This window comes from Magnolia sinica, chromosome 11 (assembly GCF_029962835.1).
Source record: "Magnolia sinica isolate HGM2019 chromosome 11, MsV1, whole genome shotgun sequence".
Lineage (NCBI taxonomy): Eukaryota > Viridiplantae > Streptophyta > Magnoliopsida > Magnoliales > Magnoliaceae > Magnolia > Magnolia sinica.
The window spans coordinates 59,885,424-59,890,996 of record NC_080583.1 but is presented as its reverse complement, the minus strand read 5'-3'; the positions used below and the strand labels follow the sequence as shown (position 1 = coordinate 59,890,996).

Sequence of the window (5,573 nt, the reverse complement as noted above, 5' to 3'; positions counted from 1 at the left end):
GGGTGATGGAATCCATCTCCACAATTCTCTTCCATTGAGGCTAGATCAATGAGAAGTTCAGAGATTTGATCATCACTCTTTCTAATTGGATAAGATAGGACTTTGATTCCAATTGGATCTCTTGAATCAAGTAAGGTGGTATCCCAAGAGCTACAAGTGGATCCTTGGCACCCTAGTTCCCACCTTTAAATTTATAAGTTTCAATTACCTTATTCAAAATCACCCTCTCAAAGATTTCAGGTTTAGTTTTATATCTTCTTCTAGTTCTATTTCTAGTTACTTCTAGAAATGTATGAGTTTAGTTGCTGTGGATTAGACCTCGGTCTTACAGAGATTGTTACCACATCGTGACCAAGTTTTTGACGCCATTGTCAGGGACTACGGTTGCGTTTTTCTGAATTTAGTTAGTTTTAGAATTAAGTTAAGATTAGGATTAACTTTCTATTTTGTTTCTAGGTTAGAAATTTTTCTGAATTTATTTTTAAAAACTAACTTTATTCTCTATTTTATAGGAACCTAACCTAGCATCTCCTATCTGGTAACTTCGTTCTAACTCTCTCTCTCTCTCTCTCTTGCTTCTTATTTTCTCTAGTTTTCTTTCTTAGATTTTAGTTTAGATTCTGGACTTAAGGGCTTAGAGTGTTTCATGCCCAAGTGGGTTCGTGACAACATTTGACATCTCTTAAGTGAAGGAAGATTGGTTGAAGGGTTGCTTATCCATCATAGGATTAGATGCCATTAGAGATCCTTAGAGTTGAAAAAAAAGTGTTGGCTGCTAATCAACCTCAATCTCCAGTTGAGGATGCCCAGGATGAGAATGACGTGCATCATGCACCCCCACCTCGGACTTTACGAGACTATTTACAACCGGCGGGTGGTGAATACACCTTCTTGTATGATTTTTTTTTTCTAGAAAATATAGGGAATATGGATATTAAGCCAAGGGTCATCCAACTCCTCCTAAAGTCCCATGGACTTAAATCTGAAAGTCCATATCTACACATGAAAGAGTTCGATGAGATCATAGCCACCTTATACTTTCCTAATGTGTCTGAAGACATGATCAGGCTGAAACTCTTTCCCTTTCCCTAAAAAGAAAAAGCTATTACATGGTTGCACTCACTACATCTACGATCTATTGGCAGATGAAATGATATGACAAAGTAGTTCATAAAGAAATTCTTCCCATACCATAAAACAAACACCATCAGGAAGTCGATCATGAACTTTACCCAAAAGGAAGATGAAACATTCTTTCAATGTTGGGAGCGGTTCAAGGATCTTGTCAGTTCATGCCCACAACACGGTTTTGAAACATGACGCATAACGAGTTTCTTCCATAAAGGACTGACATCTTCCATGCTCAAATTCGTCGAGAGAATATGTAATAGGGAATTCATGAACAAAGATGTCGATGATGTGTGAGATTACTTTGACAAACTTGCTGAAACCACACAATCATGGGACATCTCCCCAAGACCTAACACTACTTCTAAACCTACTTAATTAAAGGAGAAGGGCAGAATATATCTTTTGAAAGATGAAGATGATATAAACGTTAAAGTGGCTAGTCTCACAATGAAACTTGAGGCTATGGAACTTAAGAAGGATAAGGCTAAGAAAGTTGTTTGCAGTATTTGTGCTTACAATGTTCATACAACTGCAACAATACTTGCTTTTCAAGAAATATTAAATGAGCAATTGAATGCCGTAAATAACTATTAAAGGCTTTTCAAAGGACTCACTTCAAACACATATAATTCAAGTTGGAGAAATCATCCAAACTTTAGTTGGAGGAATGGACAAACTGCTACTCCTCAAGGAATCTCTAACCAATTCTTGAATTAAGGGAAACCTCAAGAGGAATCAGTTCAAAATCTCACACAAACTCAAGAGCTCATCCAACAAAGTACTCTCCAAGCCTTACAAGAACTTACTAAGGCCATACAAAAGATAGACTCACATATTACGGTTATGGAGAAAGGGATCCTTCTAGCTTAACCTATCTCAAATCCTAAACCGCAATACAGAGTTAATGAATCAAGCTCTTCAAATCCAATGGAGCAAGACAAGTCTATCACCACTCTTAGGAGTGGAAAAACAATTGACAAATCTATTTTAGTAAGGACTGAAAAGTCCAAGGACCCAGAAGAAGACACAGGTGATAGACCTAGCATTATTCCACATGGATTAGAACCGAAACCTCTGAGTAAGCCGATTGCTCCATTCTCCTAGCGGTTGATTGCACCAAAACCTCTAGACAACTCAAAGGATATTCTAGAGGTGTTGAAATAAGTAAAGGTCAACATCCCTCTCCTGGATGCCCTAAAACAAATTCCATCATATGCCAAATTTCTAAAAGACTTATGCACAAACAAGAGGCGGCAACGTATCAAAAAGAAAATTTTCCTGACAGAGAAAGTGGGTGCCATCCTCAAGCAAAGTGTGCCACAAAAATATAAAGATCCTGGTAGCCCAATTATCACTTATATAATTGGGAATCACCAAATTGAGAATGCACTTCTTGAGTTGGGGGCGAGAGTAAATCTGATCCCTTACTTGGTCTATGAATAACTGGGTCTAGGTGAATTAAAACCCACTCAGACCACATTACAACTTACTGATCGCTCAGTTCGTGTATCAAGAGGGATGATTGAAGATGTATTGGTCTAAGTTGATAAATTTTACTATCTAGTAGATTTTATCATCTTGGATACTCAGCCCATCGCAGACATGAGCACTCAAATCCCTGCTATACTTTGCCACCCGTTCCTTGCTACATCTAATGCTATCATCAATTGCAAGAATGGGGCCATGAATTTGTGTTTTGAAAATATGACATTAGAGTTCAATATCCTTTTCAACATAAGCAGACAGGCAGATGATGATGACGAGGCCCATGACATTAATATGATAGACTATTTCGTATAAGATAGAACTCTGATGACCTTATCCTCTGACTCTCTAGAGACGTGCTTGGACCACTCCCTTGATTTGGATGATGACATGATTAGGGAGATGGATGCTTTACTTGATGCTGCGCCGGTACTTGAAGTTAACCGGTGGAGGCCACAATTTGAAAAATTGTCCCAAACTGATGTTGTGCCTCTACTCTCTAGCCTTAAAGCACTAAAGCTTGACTTAAAACCTTTATCCTCTGATATTAAATATGTATATTTAGGTCAAGATGAGACATAACCGGTGGTGATTTCTTCTCACCTTGAGCAAGAACAAGAGTACGCTTATTTCTACTCTCATTGAGCACAAAGGAGCCCTTGGATGGTCGATTGCAGACCTTGAGGAAATCGATCCTTTGATTTATACTCACCGCATTCATCTTGAGAATAATACAAAGAACTCCCGACAACCATAACGTAGATTAAATCCAAACATGAAGGAAGTGGTTAAAGCTGAGGTACTTAAATTGTTGGATGTGTGTATCATATACCCTATATCCGATAGTGAATGGGTGAGTCCAACTCAGGTGGTTCCTAAGAAGTTCGGAATCACCATCATAGCTAATGCTGACAATGAACTCGTTTCAACTAGAGTTACTACTGGTTAGAGAGTGTGCATTGAATACAAAAAATTAAATACCGTTACGAGGAAGGACCACTTTTCTTTGCCCTTCATTTATCAAATATTGGAAAGGCTAGCTGGTCACTCTCACTATTGCTTCCTTGACGGGTATTCGGGCTATAATCAAATAGAAATAGCCCTTGAAGATCAGGAAAAGACAACATTTACATGTCCGTATGACACCTTTACTTACAGAAGGATGCTATTCGAACTGTGTAATGCCTCTGCCACTTTTCAATGATGCATGTTGAGTATTTTTTCTAACATGGTGGGGTAATATTTAGAGGTCTTCATGGATGACTTCTCTGTCTTCATCCATCCTTCAACGAATGTTTGAAAATTTTAAAAAATGTGCTGAAGCGATGAGGAAAAGAATTTGGTACTAAATTGGAAAAAGTGTCACTTCATGGTTTGTAAGGGAATTATTCTTGTACATATCATCTCGTCCAAGGGAATTGAGGTAGATAAGGCTAAAATTATCCTATCTCTAACTTACTTCCACCCAAGAGCATACGAGATGTGCGATTCTTCTTAGGACATGTTGGATTTTACAGACCATTCATAAAGAACTTTAGTCACCTCTCTCGTCCTTTATGCAATCTACTTCAGAAGGATGTACCATACGAGTGGACTAAGCAATGCTAAGAAGCTTTTTCTAAGCTTAAAGGCATGTTGACTACTGCACCTATCATGCAGCCACCCGACTGGAGCATTCCTTTTGAAATTATGTGTGATGCATCTGACTATGCTATTGGGGCGGTGTTAGGCTAGAGAAAAGAAAAGAAGCCCTATGTTATTCATTATGCAAGTAGAACTTTAAATCCTGCCCAAGTGAATTACTCTACTACGGAGAAGGAACTCTTAGCCGTAGTATTCACTTTGGACAAATTTAGGTCCTACTTGATTGGATTAGATCATTATGTATATTGATCATACGGTGCTCAAGTACCTTATTTCTAAGAATGATGCTAAGCCCCGCTTCATAAGATGGATCCTCCTAGTCCGGGAATTTGATTTGGAAATACGAGACAAAAATGGAGTAGAGAACGTAGTGGCTGACCATCTTTCAAGACTTGACCTCCTTGATTCCCTTGAGATGACACCTATAAACGACATGATCCCTGATGAACAAATGTTTAAACTCTCTCAATTACCTTGGTTTGCTATACTGCTAATTATCTTGCCAAAGGTTTTACGCCAACATATTGGATGCGCAAGGTAAGAAAAATTCTTCGCCGAGGTTCGTAAGTTCTTCTAGGATGACCCATATTTATTTAAATATTACCTAGATCAAATTCTAAGGAGATGTGTGCTAGACAATGAACACCAAAGTGTCATCTCCTTCTGTCACTCTCAGGCCAGTGGTGGTCACTTTTCTACTAAAAAGACCATGACTAAAATTCTACAGTACAACTTCTATTGGCCCACTATGTTCAAGGACACTCATGAGTTTTGTAAAACTTGTGAGAGTTGTTAGAAATTGGGAGCATTGTCTCGTCGAAATATGATGCCTCTGATTCCCATTCTGATCATTGAAGCATTTGACTAATGGGGCATCGATTTCATGGAGCCATTTCTCCAATCCTTTAAGAATTTATACATTTTGCTAGCAGTAGACTATGTCACTAAATGAGTTGAAGCGGTCCCGTGCCGAAATAATGACCATCAAATGGTCATTAAATTCTTAAAAGAAAACATTCTTTCCCAGTTTGGAACACCTCGAGCTATCATTAGTGATGGAGGTTCACATTTCTATTATAGGCCATTTGCAAGCTTAATAAAGAAATATGACATCTCTCATAAGGTAAGCACTCCATACCAACCGCAAACCAATGTGCAAGCTGAGATTTCCAACAGGGAAATTAGATACATTATGGAGAAACGGTTAACCCTGATCATAAGGATTACTCAATCCGCTTGACCGATGCTTTATAGGTCTACCATACTACCTTCAAGACCCCAATTGGAATGTCTTCCTTTAGACTCATCTATGG

At 38.5% G+C, this 5,573-nt stretch overlaps 1 non-coding gene across 1 annotated transcript; it reads right to left on the bottom strand.

Annotated features, from left to right (window-relative positions):
• Positions 1 to 1,203: 1,203 nt before the first annotated feature.
• Positions 1,204 to 1,310, bottom strand: LOC131219661 (small nucleolar RNA R71). Its single transcript, XR_009158308.1, has one exon. It is a non-coding gene; the product is annotated as a small nucleolar RNA R71 (small nucleolar RNA).
• Between the last annotated feature and the right edge of the window lie 4,263 nt (positions 1,311 to 5,573).